We start from the raw sequence: 24924 nt of genomic DNA, 5'->3' as shown, positions 1-24924 counted from the left end.
CTTGCAGACGTAAATGATGGTAGCCAATCAAACTCCAACCAACAGGACTTTAAGCCAAGGTTAGACTAGCTACAAGGTACATTCACGTGCTTCATCGGCACAATAATGCCTTTTATCGTGACTGCGCATTCCCTCTTTCCTCCAAGTGTACACACGTTACATGCACCTCACAATCAAAACACATTTATTAAATCCCACTTCCCATTACCCGCCCACTCTACATTCCAATCTGATACTTTCGGTTCAAAGAGGTCTCTCAGGATCAAGGATGACTTTATTTTATTTCAGTTCAGTTTTAGAGATACATGATGGAAACAGGCCCTTCGGCCCACCGAGTCTGCGCTGACAAGTGATCCACGAGAACCAGTTCTATCCTACACACACTAGGGACAATTTACAATTTTTAGCAAATCCAATTAACCTACAAACCTGTATGTCTTTGGTGTGCCCGGAGAAAACCCACGCAGTCACAGGGAGACGTACAAACTCCGTACAGACAGCGCCCACAGTCAGGCTCGAACGTGGGTCTCTGGCGTTGCGAGGCAGCAATTCCACCGCTGCACCACCGTGCTGAACCGCACGTGTTTGCGGAGGTGAAGGGGAATGCTAGCAGCCATCAACAATCCACCAGCTCACCTCCCGCGACTGTGGAAAGTGCTCTAAGGTTTTGTGACGGGCTCAGGGTGACCCCGGCGCACAGAGCAGAGGGCGGCCGCTGGGGAAGATTGACAAAATGGCTGCGGTGGTCGCGGGTCATGGTGGTGTCGGCGGTGGGACCTACGGCAGCCCGGTGAGCGAGCAGATCGAGCGCAGTCTGCGGCAGCTACACGGAGCGGCGGTGGGCGGAACCAACGGCATCGTGCTGGGCCACGCCCACCCTTACTTCATCGATCCAGTGCCACCAGGTCATGGAGTCATACAGCGTGGAAACAAGACCAGCATGGAACAGGCCCAGCTCACAACATGTGGAGACCAATTGGCAAGATCAACTTTTGAAGAAGAATATACATTGTCCAGGCCTCTCATTTTCAAGGGGATGCTGTGCACCTCCGGAATTAGATGACCATGGAAATAATTATAGATTCACAGAAGGATCACAGCATGATGGAGACTATTTGGCCATCAAGACATTGGCCCCATGGAAGAATAATCCAGCTCACCAGACTCCCCAAAGACCTACAAATTCTTCATTTTCAGTTATTTATTCAGCAAAGTTTGAAAGCTATAATTGGATCTGTCTCCAAGGTCCTGATCTAAGGTCTTGACGCAAACCATAGGCAATTCCCCCTCGCCAAACAGAGGCTGCGTGAACCGCTGAGTCGCTCCAGCAGTTTGATTTTTGCAGTGGATGTTTAATGTTAAGACTGGAGGTTTGGAGCGCGGCCAGAACGGAAAATAAGGTGATTTCCCAGCAAAGGTTTGGTTGAAGCTGCCTGTGAGAACAAAGATAGAACGGTCAATGTTTAGAAACAAGGAACTGCAGATGCTGGGCAACATGTAAAAGGACACAAAGTGCTGGAGTAACTCAACAAATCAAGATGCACATGGATAGGTGAGGTTTTGGGTGGAGACTGATTAAGGGGGAAGGGAATAAAAAAGGAAGAGGGGGAGAAGCAGAATAAAGGGGGTGATAGGCGGATGTAGGCGAGGGGCAGTTTTGATAGGCAGATATTTGGAGCAAAGACCAGAGATAAAAGGTGAGAGGATTGAAGAGCTGCGAATAAATAGGTGGGAGTCCAGGGGGGCCCAGGGAAGGAGGGGTGAGTTTGAGGAGAAAGAATTGGTGGGAGGGGGAGGTCATGAGTCAGAGAATCATTTTTTTTTTTTTTTTTTTTTTTTTTAATATTTTATTTTATTAGAAGTAAGTACAGTCATATTGCACCAAAGTGCCTAATATATATTTTCATAATACATTTTATGTACAACTTCTTTTTTTTTTTTTGTTACACTGAAAAAAGATTAGAATAAGAAAAAGAAGTTAGATAGTAAAGGATAGAAAGATGTGAAATATATAGTGTGTGAAAAAAGAAAACGAGTAAATGAAGAAAGTTGAGAGAGAGAATAGAGAAAAGAAAATAAAATAAAAAAGAAAAGGAGATCATTATTTATAATCTTGACCAACCCTCGTCCAGTCCTGAAACAGTTATTTTTTACAATTGTGTTGCACCATATGATTCCAAAAAAACGACGAATGGAGACCAACTCGTTATGAATCATTTTTGTACAGCGTGGAAATGCCCTTCAGTCCAACCTGCCCACGACGACCAACATGTCCCTTCTACACTAGTCCCACCTACCTGCGTATGGCCCATATCCCTCTAATCATATCCTATTTATGTACCTGTATAAATGTTTCTTAAAAACACCTGAACTATTATGTGCAGTTTTGGTCTCCTAATTTCAGCAAGGTTCACCAGGTTAATTCCCGGAATGGCGGGACTGTCATATGAGGAAAGAATGACCTAGACGCAAATGTAGATGGGTTGGTAAGTTTGCTGATAAAACCAAAATTGGAGAATTTGCAGATGGTGAGAAAGGCCGTCAGAAGATACAGCGCGATATTGATCAGCTGCAAAAATGGGCAAAGAAATGACAGGTGTTTAACCCAAGTAAGTGTGAGGTGTTGCACTTTGGAAGGTTAAATATAAGGAGAGAATATGCAGCCAATGGCAAGACCCTTTATCCCACTTTAGGAAACCTGAACAGAAACCTCTGGAGACTTTGCGCCCCACACAAGGTTTCCGTGCGGTTCCCGGAGGTTGCAGGTGGTTGCCGGAGGTTGCAGGTAGTGGAAGCAGGTAGGGAGACTGACAAACACCTCCGGCAACCTCCGGGAACCTCACGGAGAGATGAGTTTAACATGGCATCATGTTCAGCACAAACATTGTGGGCCGAAGGGCCCGATCCTGTGCTGTGTTGTTCTATGTTCTATGTTCTTATATAAAATTAGGAGAGGAATGGACAGGGTAGATAGTTAAAATATATTTCCCAGGATGGAAATAAATCAAATACCACAGGGTATCACTTTAAGGTGAGAGGAGAACATTGTAAAGAGAGTGTTTGGGGCAAGTTTCTTTACACATTAGCTGGTGAGTGCCTGGAACATGTTGCCAGGGGCAGTGCTTGAACCTGATATGTTAGTGGCATTTAAAAGATATTTGGATAGGCATATAGATATGCAGGGAATGGAGCCGTATGGGTTATGTGCAGCTAGATAAACGATTGTAAATGCATCATGTTCGGCACAGACATTGTGGGCCGAATGGCCTGTTCTTGTGCTCTACTGTGCTATCTTCTATGTTCTATATCAGCAATTCAGTGCGAGGAAAAATGAGGAGCCTGAGTAAAATCACAAGCTTTCTAGCCAAACCCTGTTGAGGACAGTTCAGATGCCAGGCAGTGCTCAGTCTGTATGGCCAGAAAGCATTTGGAACGGAATGTTCTTTTTACACCCTCTGCAGAAGTTAGTCACAAAATTGAGGTCTTTGAGAAAAGGGCCTCGAGACTGCCCCCTGCTGTCAGCGGTCTCTTTCTTATAGAAACTTACAACATTCTTAAGGGGTTGGACAGGCTAGATGCAGGAAGATTATTCCCGATGTTGGGGAAGTCCAGAACCAGAGGTCACAGTTTAAGGATAAGAGGGAAGCCTTTTAAGACAGAGATGAGAAAATCATTTTTTACACAGAGAGTGGTGAATCTCTGGAATTCTCTGCCACACAAGGTAGTTGAGGCCAGTTCATTGGCTATATTTAAGAGGGAGTTAGATGTGGCCCTTGTGGCTAAAGGGATCAGGGGGTATGGAGAGAAGGCAGGTACAGGATACTGAGTTGGATGATCAGCCATGATCATATTGAGTGGCGGTGCAGGCTCGAAGGGCCGAATGGCCTACTCCTGCACCTATTTTCTATATTTCTATGTTTCTATGTCTCCAAAGACAAGAACAATGGGAGTGTTTTAGTCTGAGAGGAAGGACATTACCTCCCAGTGTGACAGAAAATTGGAAAAGCAACAGAAAAGTCAATCAGAGAAATAGCTTCAAATAAATTGCCATAACTGCGATCCAAAGATCAAGAAGTCCAATTACTGTTGATATTAGAAATATCTTAAAGTGCATTCTCTTAAGACCGGAGTTTGTTTTGTAATATTGTTATAATATTGTTTTAATTGGAATAGTGTTAAGAACTTTTTATTAATGTACAAAATAGTGGTGTTATATGATGTTAATAAATGTGGAATGTATATTTTATTGGTCTGATCTTAGGCCTAGGTCTATACTGCAGACAAAATATTAGAAGGTGGCGCGGTGGCTCAGCGGTAGAGTTTCTGCCTTCCAACACCAGAGTTCGATTTCGATTGCACTCGGTGCTGTCGGTACGGAGTTTGTACGTTCTCCCTGTGACTGCGTGGGTTTTCTCCGGTGCCCAGCTCTTTGACACAGCTCTAGGAAGATCACTAATGCGACTTTAACACCAGAAAAGTTTCAGGGACATATTTCTAGACCCTGATCTCTTTGGTTTTATTTGGATCCAGATTCTTGAAGCTCTCTGTTGGAATAACATTTTGAAAATGACAACATAGATTGTCGGAATTGTAACTGCTCTGGCAGTTTTAATTCAGCAATCCATTGCTTCATGCTGCACATGTGAAATTAAAAAAATATTTTGCTTCAACCCTAGATTTGGGCCATTTAAATTGAATAGGGCTGAAATAAACTAACCACTAGGAACTTGGAAACTGGCTGCACATGGCACTTGCACAAAGTAAATTTAAAACAAAATCCTTATTATTCTAGCTGTGTCACAATGTCATATTTCTAATTCATATTTTTGGAGGTTTTCTTGGGAAGTGTCACAAAGCCCACCCTGCCCATGAAGAGAGAAGAAACTAATTACAATAGTTCATTCAATTAATTTATGCCAAGTAAATTGGAAGCAGGGAAAAGCAAGCTAAAGTATTATACTTGTCATAGTTGTGAACTAAAAACCTACTCATTATTTCCTTGAATTCAACTTAAATTCTATATTCCTCATGCAGGAATACATACCATGTAGGAGTAAAAGATTAAAGATTGTTTGATTTATCTTTTCTAAGTGCCACCCTAGTTACTAATTGTCCAGGAAGATTAAAAGGGAATACTGGTCAGGTGAGATCTTAGGGCCATAAACATCTCCAAAAATACAGATGATGAATATCTGAGGTAAAATGGAAAATTACTGGAGATTCTCGGCCCTTTAAGCCTGTCAGCATAAACATTTCAGCTCTACAATCCTTCATCAGAGCTGAGAGAAGGTGCTTGGGTATGATAATACTCTATTGGACTGTTTGTAAGCAAATAATTTCGCTTCTGCACCATGTGTACATGTGTACATGTGGCCATAATAGCACCATTCAACCATTGAACCATATAATTGAAGGTAAATATTCAGAAAAGCCGACTAATAGAAGCAAGCCATGTCACCTATGTGCCGTGCTATAACAGAGACATGCCAAGGCTAAATGGACTGTGCCTTTCACCTGTAGCACCAGGTCCAATAATCCGAAGAAGGATCCCATCCAAAACATCCATTCGCTCCACAGATGCTGCCTGGAGAAACATATAAAATTATTAAGGGTTTGGACACGTTAGGTGCAGGAAACATGTTCCCGATATTGGGGGAGTCCAGAACCAGGGGCCACAGTTTAAGAATAAGGGGTAGGCCGTTTAGAACTGAGATGCGGAAAAACTTTTTCACCCAGAGAGCTGTGAATCTGTGGAATTCTCTGCCTCTGAAGGCAGTGGAGGTCAATTCACTGGATGCATTCAAAAGAGAGTTAGATAGAGCTCTTAGGGCTAGCGGAATCAAGGGATATGGGGAGAAGGCAGGAACTGGGTACTGATTGTGGATGATCAGCCATGATCACATTGAATGGCAATGTAGGCTCGAAGGGCTGAATGGCCTACTCCTGCACCTATTGTCTATGTATCTGTGCATGTATCTGTGACCCGCTGAGTTCCTCCAGCACTCTAGGTTTTTTTTCTAATCACTTTGTTCTGCTTTTACATTTAATTTTACAGTTCCCAGCTTGATATAGCCTTCATTTTTCAAAGGTGGTTACATGCCAATGTATAATAATATTTAGTATTGTATCGTGGATGAGCTTGTCTCTCACAAAGGCACATTTATTGTTCAGCCATGTAAAGGTGATGTTTGACCTAACATGGAAGTTGGGCTAATGGAGATGTTTGATCCTGATGGTCAAATCGCTGCAGTGTATTACTTGGTTGAAACGCAGCAAAAGAGACTGAGGTACATCTTGAATACAGTGGAAACATGCATATTGAAGGATAGTTTGGTGTAGACTGCAAGTTTTTACTTTAGTCCAGTTTAGAGATACAGCATGTAAACAGGCCGTTTGTCCCACCAAGTCCACGCCGACCAACAATCACCCATACACTAGTTCGATATTACACACTAGGGGCGATTTACAGAAGCCGTTTAACCTACAAACCCGCACTTCGTTGGAGTGTGGGAGGAAACCGGAGCACCCGGAGAAAACCCATGCAGTCATGGGAAGAATGTGCAAAGTCCATTCAGACAGCGCCCGTAGTCAGGATCGAACCCTGGTCTCTGGTGCTCAAAGGCAGCAACTCTACCGCTGCGCCACCGTGCCGCCCTGATGTGAGATAATCTCCCGTTGACGGGGAAGGAAATCTACAGTGTGTCATTGTCGTGAAGTAGTAAACAATCTCAATCTACCCGCAGCAATAGAATGGGTATTATCACTTTAAATGTAATCTGACAGCAGGTTACTATGTGTGTAAACCATGAGTCACTTAGCAATGATTATATTAGCTCATTCCACATGGATTAGTCAGTGCAGCCAATACTGGGAGGGAGGGGTGATTGAGTTGATTCCACTCACAGCAGAGATTGTTCCAGCACATAATGTATAATGGAAAATAATGCTGACTAGTGTAAATCATCTGCTAAATGCACTCAGTCTCCATCTCACAGCGTGTACTGCTCGTTGTGTCTTCTTAATGCTAACAATCGTCCTTCTAAAATATCAAAATGGTATTAGTATTCATCATTGACTGAGACACAAATGGAAACATCCATGCCAGAAACATCCATGCCAGAAACATAAAAGGTTTTATAAATCCTCCCTCAATTATTTCCTCCAAATTGCATATATGTAATTTCAGGAAACGTTTCCATAAGAACAAAACTTCTTTACTTCCCCTTGTCACAATTGATTTCGCTCCTATTCATTCTCTTTTTTATCCTGAAAATGTGAAGGTTGTGAATCACAGCAAAGAATTGGAGATGCTGGAATCTTGAAGAAGGGGCCCGACCCAAAACATGGCCAACCCATTCCCTCCACAGGTGCTGCCCGATCTGCTGAGTTACTCTGGCACTTTGTGGTTTACTCAATGTATCAGTAGCTTTTGGTTAAGCAAAACCAACTCGTCAGCCTCTGCAAAGATGAAATTCCAACACACCTCAGCTTTAGTTGTTGTAGTAGATCGTGGCGAATCTATTGAAACGATAGAGTACAGTTCTTCTGAGCCAATACATAAAAGAGTCACCATGTTTCTGGGGCCATTTCAGATATCATGTTCTTTAAAATATCGAGTCTTGTTTTGGCCTTTAAAGCCTGTTGTCCTGGCAGCGGCATTGGATCTATGATGTAGGAGTCAGCCTGGCCTGGTAATGAGACCAGAGATGGCTTGTATTCTGGAATACACTCCCCCTACATAACAGCCCTAATCTAGGAGCCGAGCATATGGGAGGCAGGGCCGTGGACCTCCACAGTGGAGAGGAGTGGGCCGCTGGAGGCACAGCAGCAGCCTGGGGCTCGGCTAGATCGGGGAGCCGCTCCAACAGGCCGAGCGCGTGGACAGATGCGACCATCAGCTGCACAGAGTGGTGGAGCAGGAGTGGAGGACACCAACTACGTACGCTTGGCCAGGCCGACCCTGCAACGGCGCCAGGACAACGGGCTTCATGTCAGGTTAAGAAACTCTGCACTTATAACAATTAGGACTTGAAAATGGAGCCAAACCTGGCGCCTCTTGTATAATGTCTCAGCGTATTATTCCTATACACTTCTATTGTACCTGAGATGTGTTTATGTATAGTAAGATGTACTGAACTGCAGGCAAAATTCAACTGGGTTAAGTGACCCTTTGAATAAAACATGAAAGGAAAATATTGAAACTGCAAATCACAAGCAATCTTTTTCCATCTTCATTAAGTGTTTTGTAATTGTTTAAGAAGATTATCGCTGTCTTACACAATGATCTTCAAAAAAATAGATTTTCTATCTAACACTCCAGACATGTGAAAAAAAAGGTCTCAAAGTGCTGGAGTAACAGAGCAGATCAGGCAGCATCTTGGGAGAACACGGGTAGGTTATGTTTCGGGTCAGGACCCTTCTTCAAACTGGGTCTGAGGTCTTGAGTCTGAAGAAGGTTCCCGATCCAAAATGTCACCTATCTATCCATGCTCTCCAGAGATGCTGTCTGACCCGCTGACTCCAGCACTTTGTGTCCTTTTGTGTAAACCAGCATCTGCAGTTCCTTGTTTTTTTTAAAAAGAAAGGCCTGCACTTTTTCAACAATTTACATGACTTTTAGATGCTCCAAAATCTTTGAAAGTTAGTGAAGTAGTGATGTAGTCAGAGAGGTCTCACAGACACTAGCAAATAATCAATGTTTATTGGTGAGCATTAAGGAATACCTGTAGGAACTTGCTTGTTTACAACAAAGATAGACACAGAATGCTGAAGTAACTCAGCAGGACAGGCAGCATCTCTGGAGAGAAGGAATGGGTGACGTTTCAGGACAAATCTCTTCAGTCTGAAGATGGGTCTCGACCCGAAACATCACTCATTCATTCTCTCCATAGAAGCTGCCTGTCCTGCTAAGTTTCTCCAGCATTTTGTGTCTATTATGGGATACCTTTTGACCTAATTATAGGGTTAACATTTGACTTCAGGATCTTGAGACCAGAGGGGTGATGTTTCAATGTAATGTATCTTTTGCAAATTAGCGCGTCTAGCAATCCAGCGTCAGTTTAGATATTTGTATTTAGCTCTTTGGAACGGCATTTCAACCAACAGAACCATACATGCTACCAATTAATCCAAACAGTTTTCAGCTTTGCTTTTAAAGAATGCAATTCCACATGTGGGTGACTTTGTGGGTCATGTCAAATCTATCTGGCTATCACTGATAGATTAATATTTACTTCTGTGAAACCTCCTCCATGAGGGTTTTAATGGAACCTTTCTGACAAACATGCCCAAATTCTTTGCAGTTTGGGGTGGAAGGATTCTGGAACGGGGTGTGGGACAAATGGTGAGTCATTGTGATGGCCTTTGATTGAGAATGATTCTCTTTCCAATAGCCTCAAAGCGGGTAGTTAGCGGTTTGTGTTTACACCGCATCTATAACTTAGCAAAATATCCTCTGGTCCTTCACAGCTTGACAACACAGATATAAAACAGAAGCAGAGACAAAGATGGAGATGTGTGCAAAGTCTGGCTGGGGGAATGCGTTTTGAGAAACATTGTTAAAAAAAGAGGAAGATGGTAAGAGAATTCCAGAGCTTTAATAAAGTTTCATTGGAAGAAAGCAAGACCACTCATGGAGAAGGAATGAAAGGGAGGCCATACAAGACGAGAACTAAATTCTCAGATGATTAGATTTAGGTTTTGTTTTATTATTATCATGTTTTGTGAGATGCAGTGAAAGCTTTGTTTTGCCTGCTCTCCAATTAAATCAGATACTACAATGCATAAACCCTCAAGCCAAGGCCAAGTACAGTAGGTAAAGTGAAGAGAAATATGCAGAGTGCAGAATATAGATCTCAGCATTGTAGTGCAACAGTTCCAGACACAACAGAGATACAGTGTGGAGACAGGCCCTTCAGCCTGCCGAGTCCGTGCTATCCAACAATCACTCGCACACTAGTTTTGCGTCCTACACACTTGAGGCAAGTTACAGAAGCCAAATAACCTACAAACCTGCACGTCTTTGGAATATGGGAGGAAACTGGAGCACCCGGAGAAAACCCACGTGGTCATAGAGAGTGTGTACAAACTCTGTGTAGACAGCACTCGTAGTCAGGATCGAACTCTGGTGTTGTAAGGCAGTAACTCTACCGCTGCGCCACTGTGATGCCCTGATATCTGCAATGGGGTAGGGGAGAATCAGACAGCACCCTAGCTTGTGGAATGACCATTCAGAAGTCTGATAACAGAGGGGACAAAGCTATCCTTAAGTCTGGTGGTGCGCACTTTCAAGTTTCTGTATCTTCTGCGCAACTGGACTGTGGAGAAGAAGGAATGACTGGGTTGAGAAAGGTATTTCATTATGTTGGTTGCTTTCCCACAGCAGTGTGAAATGTAGATGGAGTCAATGTTGGGAAGTGTGGAACGTGTAATGGACTGGGCTACATCTACAACTCTGCAATTTCTTGTGGTCTTGGGTAGAGCTGTTCCCAAACCAAGCTGTGATGCAACTTGACAGTATGCTCTCTGTGGTGCATCTGTAGAGATTTGTAAGAGTTATTGGAGATTTGCCAAATTTCCTCGGTCTCCTGAGGAAGTAGTGGCGTTGATGTGCCTTGTTGCTTCAATGTGGTTGACACATGAAAAATTGTTGGTAATATTTACACCAACGTGAAGCTCTCAACCATTTCCACTTCACAGCCATTGTTGCTGATTGGGGCAAGTACTCCACCACACTTTGTGAAGTTGGTAACTAACTCCTTTTACTAGCTGACATTGAGGCAGAGGTTCTTGATCCTGCCGTCCTGTTACTAACTTTTCTATCTGCTTCTTGTACTCCATCTCATCACGGTGCATGAACCGGCCCACCACAGTGGTGGCATCTGCAAGTGTGTAGAACTGGAGGATGTCAAAGACAAAGGAGAGAGTTAGGCCATCTCACTATATGAACATGAATGTGAGAATTTAAAAATCAAGATCTAAGTGGATCATGAACAGTGACAGAGGGAGTCATCCAACACAGAAACTGATCCATTTATTCTAAAGGCAAACTAAATACATTTAATCCTCCCTATATTCCCATCATCTCTATCTCCCCCCCCCCCCCCCCCCCCCCCCCCCCCCCCCTCCCACCCCCCCTCCAAATTCTACCACCTACCAACGCACTACAGTTAATGTGCAGTGGCCAATTAATATACCAATCCATAAGTCATCGAGATGCGAGACTCCACAGAACCTGAGATAAACGCTCCTGGTGACAAAGAAAACATGCAAACTCCACAGAGACAGCACCTGAGGTCAGGATTAATACTAGGTCACTGGACCTGTGCGCCATGGTTTTGTGGGGTTTGGACAAGCTCGATTTAATGGACAGGGAACGCAAGGTGACACAAGAAACTGCAGATGCAGGAATCTTGGCGAAACACAAAGATCTGGAGGCACTCAGCAGGTCAGGATGCATTTGTCGAGGGAATGGACAGACAGCAAAAATCTTCAGATTTAGGAAGTGCCTTCATGCTCAAAAGGATACAGTGCTGGAGTAACTTGGCAGGTCAGGAAGCCTCTCCGGAGAACATGGATGGGTGAAATTTTGGCTTGAGACACTTCTTAGGACTCACGAAGGGTCCCGGACCTGAAACTTTATCTCTTTATTCCCTCCACAGATACTACCTGACCCATTGAGTTCCTCCAGCACTTTGTGCTTAGCAAAAGACAGGTGCCATGCTTGGAGATATGGAGAAAGCGTGGAAGGGGTTTCTACAGCTGATAAGCCGGGTCAGCGGCTGAAGTAGGCAAGGTTACAGAGGCTGAAGCAAACAGTCTTTGTGATAGTGTGAATGGAGATCAGACACTCTGCTGGTGAATGAGAGGACCAGCCATAGCGGCAGAATAAAAGGACGCACCTTTAGAAGGGAGATGAAGGGGAATTTCTTTAGTCAGAGGGTGGAGAATCTGTGGAATTCATTGCCTCAGATGGCTGTGGAGTACAGATAATTGGGTATTTTTAAGGTATAAATTGACAGATTCTTGATTAGTAACGGTCAAGGGTTGTGGGGTCAAGGCATGAGAATGGGGTTAAAAAGGAATACAATAGATCAACCATGATAGAACGGCGGTGTAGGCGATGGGCTGAATGGCCTACTTCTGCTCCTGTGATTTATGAATTTATTACAGAGCCACGTTCATTATTTAATTGTTTGCAAAATGAGATGTGACCGATTCTTCCATTTTCTGAAGAATTCATGCAATCCACTACCAATAAAAATGTTTGCATTTTATACAGGGCAATGTGACCACACACATGGAGTCATGCTTCAAATCTCTGCCTGGAGGTGAGTGGAGACCATAGGCACAGTTGGAGGTGCGATGTTGCCAAAAAAAACCATGGATCACAATCCCACTGTGCAATATTAAACGTCTTACGACTGATGAATGAAATTCCTGGTGTTCCTTTGTTCATGAAAATTTAGTTTAGTTTAGTTTAGTTTAGTTTCTGAAGTGCAACCCAGGGGAAATTGACACAGACTTGCGAGCACATTTATTACTGAAATTGTACTGTGATTTTCAACACATTCAAATTTGTACTTAAAATAATAAAGGTTTTCGTGGCAATGTCATTAGAGAGGATCTTGAGCAAACAAAAAAATCCCAATTCTTCTCAAAGTAAGTCTGTCTAAAACCCTTTCACCCAGCCAACCTTCTATAAATTCATTAATTCTCTTCAATTTCTTCCTTATTAATTCATTTAGAGTCATAGAGACATACAGCATGGAAACAAGCCCTTCTGTCCAACTTGCCCATGCTGACCTAAATGCCCCATCTACACTAGTCCCACCTGCCTGTGTTTGGCCCAGATATCTTTACACATTTCCCATCCATGTAGCTGTCCAAATGTATTTTTAATGTGCAGCTAAGTTTATTGCCCACCCCTCATTGCACTGAATCATTTTGGTGGGTTTGGAGTGACAAACATGTGTGTATTTCTATATGACAACAATAAATTAATTCCCAGTACCAGAAAAATAATATACAATCCTCTTAAAATTAGAGAATTTATAAAAACCTTTCTGAATTTCAGGGTTCATATCAATCCATAAAACTGCACTTTTTTTAGAGATACGGTATGGAAACAGGCCCTTCGGCCCATCGAGTCCAAACCAACCCTCGATCCCACTTTCACATCCCACACACTGGAGACAGTTTTACTGAAGCTAATTAACCTACAAACCCGCACGTCTTTGAAATGTGGGAGGAAACGGGAGCACCCGGAGAAAACCCACGCGGTCACAGGGAGAACGTACATACCCCGAACGGACAGCACCCGAGGTCAGGACCGAACTCTGACTCTGCGAGGCAGCAGCTCTAACTCTGTGCAATTGTGCTGCCCCACCTAAGTGCAAACAAAGATGTAATTACTGTACTATACATTGGTGAGCAACATCAAACTTCTCTCAGTCATTCCCGCGGAGCAGGCAGTGAAAGGTGATCATCTTGTTGGTGATGTGACCCTTCTCCTTTATTGCAGCTGCAGAAATTTAATATCCAAGGCTTAAATTTGGTTGAATACTCATTAATAATTGTTTTACGACAGATCATATTTCACTCAGTGTATTCGCAAGGTCAAATGGACATTTTAACATTTTGTTTCAATCTGAGGTCGTATGATTGTGAATAAAGAACTTGATTATCAAAAATAAATAAAGCATTTAATGGTAATTAGATGTGGGTCTGTGTCTGGCTTATTCATTTGTTTCAATAAACGAACTTGGGCATTCACTTCCAAGTAAGATAATTGTGAAAGAAGGTAGACCAAAATGCTGGAGAAACTCAGCGGGTGCGGCAGCATCTATGGAGCGGAGGAAATAGGCAACGTTTCGGGTCGAAACCCTTCTTCAGATAATTGTGAGTTTAATTTACTTATTTTGCCTTTTTTCACTCGCGGGCATTTTACAGCATGTTGAAAAATACGCCACGACCTAGCTGAGGCCTCGAGTATGCAGGGACTACTCTCGAGCATGAAGGAGAGTTACAAAGACCTCCTAGGACCTCTTGTCGACCATGCTGCGAGTATGAGTCGAGGGCAAACTCTTCTGAACTCGCGGATCAGCTCACCGCAGCGGGACAGTCCCTTTACTGGGGCAAAACACGTTGGAATTAATGTTGATCAGGTTTAGAAGTTCAGTTCCTTCGCTTCCCCAATTCAGAATCTGAAAATGAGTACTTAACAGAGTCACTATAGTGTGCCTGAAAAACAAAGAGAGTTGTGAGGAATGAAAAATAGTCTATACTTTATGACTCAATGTGTGCAGTGATCAACTTTAGTTTAGTTTATTGTCACATGTATTTCATAGCAAAAGGATTTGAGTATAGGAGCAGGGAGGTTCTACTGCAGTTGTACAGGGTCTTGGTGAGACCACACCTGGAGTATTGCGTACAGTTTTGGTCTCCAAATCTGAGGAAGGACATTATTGCCATAGAGAGAGTGCAGAGAAGGTTCACCAGACTGATTCCTGGGATGTCAGGACTGTCTTATGAAGAAAGACTGGATAGACTTGGTTTATACTCTCTAGAATTTAGGAGATTGAGAGGGGATCTTATAGAAACTTACAAAATTCTTAAGGGGTTGGACAGGCTAGATGCAGGAAGATTGCTCCCGATGTTGGGGAAGTCCAGGACAAGGGGTCACAGCTTAAGGATAAGGGGGAAATCCTTTAAAACCGAGATGAGAAGAACTTTTTTCACACAGAGAGTGGTGAATCTCTGGAACTCTCTGCCACAGAGGGTAGTCGAGGCCAGTTCATTGGCTATATTTAAGAGGGAGTTAGATGTGGCCCTTGTGGCTAAGGGGATCAGAGGGTATGGAGAGAAGGTACGGGATACTGAGTTGGATGATCAGCCATGATCATATTGAATGGCGGTGCAGGCTCGAAGGGCCGAGTGGCCTACTCCTGCACCTAATTTCTATGTTTCTATGTTTCTATGTACCGAGGTACAGTGAAACACTTTTGTTGAGTGCTATCCAGCTGTTGTTACGTTATATCAGCGGAAAGACCATACACGATCACAATCGAGCCATTTACAGAGTATAGATACATGATAATGGAATATCATAGTTAAAGTTAGAAATGTTGCCCTAGCAGTGGAGATTTCAGAGTGTGGAGCGATTGTAATATGTGATTGCAGATCCGCTGCTGTGGCCAGCACACACATACAGTAGTCGGCTGGGTTGGGTGCCAACTTCAGCCACGGGGTATGGAATACAATAAAGATACTGATCAATAAACTGTGTGTACTTATCAGATTGTAGTAGGGATTATGTACAGCTGGCACAGGGCGGCACGGTGGCACAGTAGCACAGCGGTAGATTTGCTGCCTTGCAGTACCAGAGACACAGGTTCAATCCTGGCTGCAGATGCTGTCTGTGCAGAGTTTGCACATTCTCCTTGTGGGTTTTCTCCGGGTGCTCTGGTTTCCTCCCACATCCCAAAGATGTGCAGTGTGTGTAGAATAGAATAGAATGCCATTTTATTGTCACTATACACATGTACAATGAGATTAAAAGCAGCTCCTACTCAGTGCAGACATGTAATTAGTGCAAGAAACAAAAAACAAAACAAAGGGGGGGGGGGGGGGGATAAGGTGCACAGTTCTGCGGCGCTATATACATATCTATAAAAAGAAAACGGATGAATAGAGTGAATAAATAGGATTCCTATATACAGTATGGGTTATGGCACCTATTTAAAATTACAGTTACAGTACAAATTACAGTAGGTGGATAGATGGAAGTCCAGGGGTTAGGCTGTGAAGTCAGTACATGTGTGAGTTCAGGGAGGTTATGGCTTTTGGAAAGCAACTGTTCTTGAGTCTGTTTGTCCTTGTTCTGATGCACGTATAGCGCCTCCCTGAGGGCAGCAGGTCGAACAGGCCAAATGCAGGATGGGAGCTGCATCCTGATGATGTTCTTCGCCCTGCTGAGGCAGCGGGAGGTGTAAATGTCCATCAGGGAGGGGAGAGGGCAGCCAATGATCTTCTGTGCTGCCCTAACTACCCTCTGAAGCCTCTCCCTGTCTGCCATGGTGCAGCTGCCGTACCATGCTGTAATGCAGTATGTCAGCAGGCTCTCAATGGACGAGCGGTAGAAGGTCAGCAGCAGGTTGGAGTCCAGGTTGTGCTTCCTGAGGACCCTCAGGAAGTGCAGCCGCTGCTGAGTATATGTGTGTATATATAAATTCAGTGTGTGTACATACACACATACTCACATGTATGTATATGTGATGTGAGAATGTGTATATACACACCCACTGAACTTTTTTCTCTTTAATTATATTGTTTACAGAGTAATATATTCTGTTGTGCTGCTGCAAGTAAGAATTTCATTGTTCTATCTGGGATATATAACAATCAAACACTCTTGGCTCGACGTTTGGGGTTTGTCGGTTAATTGGCTTCTGTAAATTGCCTCTGGTTTGGGGGATAGCACTAGAGTGAATGTGTGATCGCTGGTTGGTGCAGACTCAATGGGCTGAAGCTCATGTTTCTGCGTTGTATCTCTAAACTAAACTATGCTAGTAATTGTGGGGAATGGAAAATAGTCAATACTTTATGACTCAATCAGCAATCAACTTCAGCCACTTAGCAAAATGCGTATGGAATAGAATGAAGATACTGATCAATAAACTGTGTGTATTTAGCGCATTGAAGTAGGGATTACATACAGCTGGCAAGAGAAAAGGCACAACAGCTTCAACCACTGGCTGTGTGTGTGTGTCTGGACAGCTAATGGAAGGAACATGTTCTCAAGACAACAGTGCCCTCAGAGGCAATAATGCAAGGCCTCTCGTACCTCCAAGGTTAGCATAAGGGCGGATCGCCAGCCAAAAGCCCAGTGTAACATGCAAAGCTTTGAGACCTTTACGGATAATAGTGAAGGATGTAGAAATGAAATTTTTCATTACTGATTTCAACAAATGGAATGTTGACGTTGGCTGTAGGTTGGCAAAGGCGTTACTATAGCAACCAATGGATGCTGGCACTTTGAACGAGGTGACAGGAATCACATGTCACCCAGGATCATCAGCCTCTTGATAGTCTCTGTCTTTCCAGAACCATTTATATTCATTTTGGAAACTTAAGGGCTATTTCATGACTTATTTGTGGTAAATACATAAATCTTGTTCCCAGGCCTACTTATAACAATATTCCTGTAAACAATATGAAAGGCTTTCGGTGGCAGCAGCTCTGAGGTTTGATGCTCTGGAATTCATCGGGTCAGGCCTCACAGCCCAGAGACCCAGGTTCGATCCTGACTACAGGTGCTGTCTGGACGGAGATTTTACATTCTCCCTGTGACCTGCGTGGGTTTCCACGGGATGCTCCAGTTCCTCCCACATCCTGAAGATCAAGTCAAGAGTCAAGAGAGTTTTATTGTCATATGTCCCAGATAGAACAATGAGATTCTTTCTTGTGGGTTTGCAGGCTAACTGGCCTCTGTACATTGCCCCCTAGCATGTAAGGAGTGGGTGCTAAAGTGGGATAGCAATAGAACTAATATGAACAAGCGTTCAATTGGCGTGGAAGTAGTGGGCCGAAGGGCCTGTTTCCATGTTGTATCTTTCAAACAATTCAATCAATCAATCAAAAATGGAATAAATTCCATTTTCTTAATGCAGAGTGCAGAGGTTAGACTCTCATGATCCCACAAAACCAAAGAGCTCTGTACTAAATCAACAAAAATGCAGAGTATAATACAGCTTCAGCAGAGTTTGAAAATTACAAGATGCATGTTTGGATGAACACATTTGATGTCAACCTGAGTAGTTTCTCACTGTGTGCTGGAGGATGAGGGTTGATCTGATACAGGCACATAAAACTACGAGGGACATAGTCTTTTCACCAGTTTAAGGGAGCTAAAAACCAGAGGGCAGGTGTTTAAGGTGAGAGGGGAAAGATTTACTAGGTACCTGAGGAGCAACTCTTTCACACGTAGGGCAATACTTACACATAGAGGAAGAGGTGGAGACAGGTACACTTACTGCATTGAAAAGACATTTAGACAGGTTTAGTTTAGTTTTGTTTGAGATACAGCATGGAAACAGGACCTTCGGCCCACCCAAGTCTGTGCTGACCAACAATCACCCATGCACTAATTCTATCTTACCGACTGGAGACAATTTATAGAAGCCGAATAACCTACAACTTTGCATATTTTTGGAATATGTGAGCAAACCAGGGCACCTGGAGAAAACCCACGAGGTCACAGTGAGAACGTACAAAGTTTGTACAGACAGCACCCGTAGTCAGGATCGAACCTGGGACTCTGGCGTTGTAACACAGAGAGTGGTGAATCTGTGGAATTCTCTGCCACAGAAGGTAGTTGAGGCCAGTTCATTGGCTATATTTAAGAGGGAGTTGGATGTGGCCCTTGTGGCTAAAGGGATCAGGGGGTATGGAGAGAAGGCAGGTACGGGATACTGAGTTGGATGATCAGCCATGATCATATCGAATGGTGGTGCAGGCTCGAAGGGCCGAATGGCCTACTCCTGCACCTATTTTCTATGTCTATGTTTCTATGTAAATCAGCATCGATACCACTGCACCTCCGTGCTGCCCTGGTATATGGATAGGGAAGATTTGTGTCCCGACCCAAAACGTTACCTGTCCATTCCCTCCCTTGATGCTGCTTGACCCATTGAGTTCCACAAACCCACAATTTGTGTTTAGCTCAAATCTCATTTTACTGAGCTCTTTAAAAAAATATTTCTGGTAAATCTCTGAACGGCTTGGGATTAAAGGGAATTAAAAAAAAGCTTTTCCAGTGTATAGCAATAAAAGTTTAATGATTGCAAGTTGACCCAAAGTGCTCTATTAATAATTAAGTAATGTTGGGTTTATATTTATAAAGTAAGAAATGCAGTAACTAATTTATAAACAATAAGATGCATGAGCAGCAGGAATGTAAATTAAAGCATAAATCATCGAACAATGATGTTTGGGAGGTCGCGGTGGGGAACTGCCTTATGTGTAATATTGGATCTTTTCTCACAGCTTTCACTTCCCTGATCATATAAGAGACCTTGTAAATAGAAAACAATAGACAATGGACATTAGGTGCAGGAGTAGGCCATTTGGCCCTTCGAGCCAGCACCGCCATTCAATGTGATCATCCCCAATCAGTACCCCGTTCCTGCCTTCTCCCCATATCCCCTGACTCCGTTATTTTTAAGAGCCCTATCTAGCTCTCTCTTGAAAGCATCCAGAGAACATTTTTCGTATAGCTGTATGGTAATTCACATATCACTGTACCTTAATTGGTACGTGACAATAAAATACCTTTGCAAACTTTGAAAATCACTCATCCCCCTCCTGTACTCTAAGGAATAAAGTCCTAGCCAGCCCAACCTCTCTCTATAGCTCATGGCCTAAAGTTCTGGCAACATCCATACAAATGTTCTCTGCGCTCTTTCCAACTTATTGGCATCTTTTCTCTAGCAGGGAAACCAAAACTGAACACAATACTCCAAATGTGGCCTTACCAACATCTTGTACAATTGTAACATAACATCCCAACCTCAAAACTCAATATACTGATGAAGGCCACTGTGCTGACAGCCTTTTTGACCACCATATCTATCTGTGACACCAGTTTCAAGGTACCATGCACCTGCACGCTTTGCTCTACAAGACTCCCCAGAGGTTGGTGGGGATATGGAACGAGCTGCCACTGTAGGTAGATGAGGTTGGTACTATAACAACATTTAAACAGGTACAGGGATAGGAAGGTTTTAGAGGGATATGGGCCTAATGCAAGTAAATGGGACATGTTACAATACAATACAATACAATTCAATACAATTGACCCACGCCGGGGGGCTCTAACATCAAGAACCCGGTGTGCGGCCTTGCATCACCCGGCGTGGCTTAAATGGCCACGGGACAATCGCCATCGCCCGCCGGGGGCTTTGACTTTGACTCTGACATCGGGGGGGGGAGTGCAGTGGAGAGAAAAGTTTTTTTGGCCTTCCATCACAGCAATGTGATGGATGTTTATGTAAAATATGTTGTGTCTTGGGTCTATTTGTTTGTAATGTATGGCTGCAGATGTAGGATGGGGCATGTTGGTTAGCACGGATGAGTTGGGCCAAGGGGCCTGTCTTTTTGCTGCATGATGCTATGTACATGTCCTCACACATAACACCATATCTGAAGCTGATGAGAGAGAGTAAAAGGTAACACCAGGCACCACAAAAAGTAGGAACAACTGGCAGTTATAACAGTAAACAGTCGAGGAGGCTGAGCTATTGTAATAGGTTGTAAAATGGATTCCTTTGTGAGTATTAGGGGAAGAATAGCCTTTTGAAATGGGTTTTGTTTGTATTGGCGCCAGTTCAACATTCATAAACTTAACTAAGTACATTGTTATAAGAGATTTTATTTGAGACAATTTTGGTTTTTATTCAGTTTCCAAAATAGAGTGTAACTCTGATATTTGCCAGACCCTTCGGAGGTTGCGAGACATGCTTGAAATCTCAGCATATTCACATCAGCTGGATTCACAGAAACCACAGATGCTCCTTGCAAAATCAAATAGGGCTACAGGAAGGCTGAAAAGCAAACTTGGAAAATGCTTATGTATAGACTTACCCTGGTCAAGCAAACTTGGAAAATGCTTATGTATAGACTTACCCTGGTGAGCTCTGTGGTAAAGTACCAGGAATATCGTGCTCTCTAATTCTTACTTAAAACGTTTGGCAAGGTGACTAAAAGAGTTAACCTTCTCTAAAACAAGCATATAGAGGGTGGCACAATGGTGCAGTGGTAGAGTTGCTGCCTTACAGCGCCAGGGACCCGGTTCGATCCCAACCTAGGGTGCTCTCTGTGTTGTGTTTGCACGTTCTCTCTGTGACCGTGTGAGTGTTCTCCAGGTGCTCCGGATTCCTCCCACATTCCAAAGACGTGCAGGTTTGCAGGTGAATTGGCTTTTTTAAATTGTCCCTAGTGTGTAGGAAAGAGCTAGTGCATGGGTGATTGCTGGTCAGCGTGGACTTAGTGGGCCAAAGGGGCCTGTTTCCACACTGTATCTCTAAACTAAACTAAACAGGTTATACTCCAGTTAATTCCGCCAGCATCATTAAGTACCCAAAGTTATTCAAATTAATTTAAATCAACTCAAGAAAACATTTCTCACTGAAATTCCTTTCCGGGATTAACCCATCGTGCCCAGAAGCAATAGGGAATGTTGGGAAGTTTGCTTGGTCTGATTGCTCAGTGCCGATCTGCTCATGCACCCTCCTACAGCAGAGGAAGAATGTAAACCATGCAAAAAACAAGGACACAAAATGCTGGAGTAACTCAGCGGGCCAGGCAGCATCTCTGGAGAACATGGTTCAAGTTCCAGGTTCAAGTGAGTTTATTGTCATGTGTCCCTGATAGGACAATGAAATTCTTGCTTTGCTTCAGCACACAGAACATAGTAGGCATTGACTACAAAACAGATGAGTGGATAGGTTATGTTTAGCCTGTTAGGCTGAGCTACTCCTGCATTTTGTGTCTATCTCAGGTATAAACCAGCATCTGCAGTTCCTTCCTACACATAGCCTTTACATTACACACTGAACAACAGTGCCCAATGGGCCTAGTCTACCCTTCCCAACAAACTGCAAGGATGCACTAGCATTCAGTGTATCCATGCACTGTTGTAATTGTTTTTATATACTAACTAGACCAAGTGCAGACCCGTTGGGTCTGTTTCCCCAACGGTGTTTACGGGGGGGGGGGGGGGGGGGCTGCAGCATCACACTCTCATTATTTCCCCACCCAAACACACAGGTGGGGGCAGGGGGGGGGGGGTGAGAAGAGGGGAGGGAGGGGAGAGGAGGAGGAGGAAACGGGACAGATTTGGGAGGAGGGAGGGAGGGAGGGGGAGAGGGGTGGGGGGAGAGAGGGGAAAGAGTGGGGAGGGAGAGTGGAGGGGGAAGGGGGGAGAGAAGTAGAAGAGTGGGAGGGAGGAGGAGAGGGGTAGCGGGAGTGGTGGAAGAGGGGCAGAGGGGTAGGGCGAAGGGGGCGGGGGAAGAGAGGGAAGGGGGTGGGGTAGAGAGGGAAGGGGGGTGGTGGAGAGAGGGATGGGAGAGGGAGAGGGGTGAGGAGAGGGAGAGGGGGAGGAGAGGGGGAGAGAAGTGGAAGAGTGGGGAGGGAGGGAGGGGTAGAGGGGTAGCAGGAGTGGTGGAAGAGGGACGGGGGAGTGGTGGAAGAGGGACAGAGGGGTAGGAGGAAGGGGCGGGGGAGAGAGGGAAGGGGGTGGGGTAGAGAGGGATGGGTGGGAGAGGGAGAGGTATGAGGAGATGGAAACATAGAAATTAAGTGCAGGAGTAGGCCATTCGGCCCTTCAAGCCTGCACCACCATTCAATATGATCATGGCTGATCATCCAACTCAGTATCCTGTACCTGCCTTCTCTCCATACCCCCGATCCCTTTAGCCACAAGGGCCACATCTAACTCCCTCTTAAATATAGCCAATGAACTGGCCTCAACTACCTTCTGTGGCAGAGAATTCCAGAGATTCACCACTCTGTGTGAAAAATGTTTTTCTCATCTCTGTCCTAAAGGATTTCCCCCTTATCTTTAAACTGTGACCCCATGTTCTGGACTTCCCCAACATCTGGAACAATCTTCCTGCTTCTAGCCTGTCCAACCCCTTAAGAATTTTGTACGTTTCCTGTACCCCCCTCAATCTTCTAAATTCTAGCAAGTACAAGCCGAGTCTATCCAGTTTTTCTTCATATGAAAGTCCTGACATCCCAGGAATCAGTCTGGTGAACCTTCTCTGTACTCCCTCTATGGCAACAATGTCTTTGAACATTGGGCATTGTGACATCACACAATGGAACGTTCACCAGGGGCTGGGGCTGCTTCTATGGGTGAGAAGCCAGTGTTTTTTTTAATATTGGGGGGGCGGGTGGGGGAGAAGGATTTGATTAAAAATGTGTACATAAACACGACGAAATGTGATCAGGAGTGGATACTTACAAAGAAAAGTGAAATCTCTACCGAAATGGAAAAGATCTCAGCGATTCTGCGTCTGGTTTCGGCGTAGCAAGGAATCAAAGGAAGAAATGCGGACGGCAGCCGGACGGACGGACACCGGCAGGCACACAGTTTTATATAATAGGATAGATGGCACTGAATTTGTGCTTGATTGCATGTACAATATTTATGCTTTTTCTCTCCTGAATAACTGTATTTTCTTCAAGAGATAGATAGGCACATGGAAGTGCAAGGATAGAGGGATATTGATCACGTCTGGGCAGATGAGATCAGTTCAACTAGGCATCATGTTCGGCACAAACATTGCAGGCCATAGGGCCCGTTCCTGTGCTGTACAGTCCTATGTTCTAAAATCGACCTCATCGCAAGTTGTAACTAAATTCCAAATATCAATTCCGTTATAGGACATTATTAAGGTAGTGCGTTAAAAAGATTATCCAATTAAGAAGCCATGTTATATTTATAATGAAGGAATGAAGTTATCAAGGCGATGTGAAAGATTAGGGATTGTAACTAGTGCATCAGTTCTATAATAAAAGTACCACCTGTTACCTTTTGGTAACGACTCACTCATCTGCTATTATTTTGGGACATTTGTTTCTAATCCAGTCACGGTGCCTCATCTTTCCCCGGGATACTTGTTGACCTTGACAGGAATGCAAGGGGCTACAGAGAGTGATGGGCTCAGCCCGGCCTATCATGGGCACAACCCTTACCACTATCAAACGCATCAACACGAGGCCCTGCCTCAAGGCAGCATCTATCATCAAAGATGCCCTCTTCTTGCTGCCAACATCTATCAGCTGCTTGAAGGTAGACAAAAATGCTGGAGAAACTCAGCGGGTGCAGCAGCATCTATGGAGCGAAGGAAAGAGGCAACGTTTCGGGCCGAAACCCTTCTTCACACTGCTTAAACTGACCTGCACAATCCTAATCAGAACCGTACATACTACCTGCATCAAAGCACAAGGTGCTGGAGGATCTCAGCGGGTCAGGCAGCATCTGCAGAGGGGGAAAAGATGACATTTCGGGTTGGGACCCTTCTTCAGACCTGCTCAGTCAGTGTTTTGCTCAAGATTCCAACATCTGCTGTTCCTCGTGTCCCCATTTTTTTGTTTAGTTTAGTTTAGTTTACAGTGTGGAAACAGGCCCTTCTGCCCACCGAGTCCATGCCGACCTGTTTGTTTTTGGAGTGTGAGAGGAAACCATGTGGTCATGGGGAGAACGTATAAACTCCGTACAGTCAGCACCCGTAGTCAGGATCGAACCTGGGTCACTATAGACAATAGGTGCAGGAGTAGGCCACTCGGCCCTTCGAGCCAGCACCGCCATTCAATGTGATCGTGACTGATCATCCACAATCAGTACCCCGTTCCTGCCTTCTCCCCATATCCCCTGACTCCGCTATCATTAAGTGCCCTATCAAGCTCTCTCTTGAAAGTATCCAGAGAACCGGCCTCCACCGCTCTCTGAGGCAGAAAATTCTACACTCACAACTCTCTGTGTAAAAGTGTTTCCTCGTCTCCGTTCTAAATGGCTTACCCCTTATTCTTAAACTGTGGCCCCTGGTTCTGGACTCCCCCAACATCGGGAACATGTTTCCTGCCTCTAGCGTGTCCAAACCCTCAATAATCTTATATGTTTCAATAAGATACCCTCTCATCCTTCTAAACTCCAGAGTATACTGGCACTGTAAGGCAGCAACTCTACCACTGCTCCACTGTGCCCCCCTAGCTAGTCACCTCTTGCACTAGCATGGACTTATCTCAAGCTATTTAATTCTGCATTAATGTCTTGTGTTTATTTTTGCAGTTTCTTTTGTACAATTTCTACAATTAATGTGTGATTTGTTTCTGTCAGCTGACTCTGTGTGTCTACAATGC

Source organism: Amblyraja radiata, chromosome 26 (genome assembly GCF_010909765.2).
Source record: "Amblyraja radiata isolate CabotCenter1 chromosome 26, sAmbRad1.1.pri, whole genome shotgun sequence".
NCBI lineage: Eukaryota > Metazoa > Chordata > Chondrichthyes > Rajiformes > Rajidae > Amblyraja > Amblyraja radiata.
This window is presented reverse-complemented; position numbering follows the sequence as displayed.